Below are 507 nucleotides of genomic sequence, written 5' to 3'. Positions count from 1 at the left end.
GGTAGAAGCTCTTTATATATTCTAGATACTAATCCTTTAATGGTTATGTGCATTACAAATTTTTCTAGTTCTTGCCTTCTTTTATATTTTTCATAGTATCTTACAGAAGTTATATAGTCAAATTTGTTAATATTTTCCTTAATAGAGTGTACTAATGCATTATATATTTGGGCCATTACAAAAGTTTTGAGTTACACAAAAATCAAGAAATGTAAAATCTCCATGACAGGAACAAATGAAGTCTTCTCCACAACACTGAAAATGGAAACTTGCACAGGTGAATCAGAAAGGTTGCTGTCAACTGTGTTTCTGGAAAGTGAAATAATGGACCAAAACACAGTTGGTATTAAAACTTTCATAGTGACCCATATATAAGAAATCATTGCCAGATATAAGTAAAATATTATTTTTCTGTTTTCTTCTAATATCTTATTATTGTACTTTTCAAATTTTAGTCCATCTGGAATTCAATTTCTATAAATGTACAGATATAAAATTTTCCTGTAT

The sequence above is a fragment of the Otolemur garnettii genome, unplaced genomic scaffold, assembly GCF_000181295.1.
Source record: "Otolemur garnettii isolate 467f Iridium unplaced genomic scaffold, OtoGar3 scaffold00271, whole genome shotgun sequence".
In the NCBI taxonomy this organism is placed as follows: domain Eukaryota; kingdom Metazoa; phylum Chordata; class Mammalia; order Primates; family Galagidae; genus Otolemur; species Otolemur garnettii.
This window is presented reverse-complemented; position numbering follows the sequence as displayed.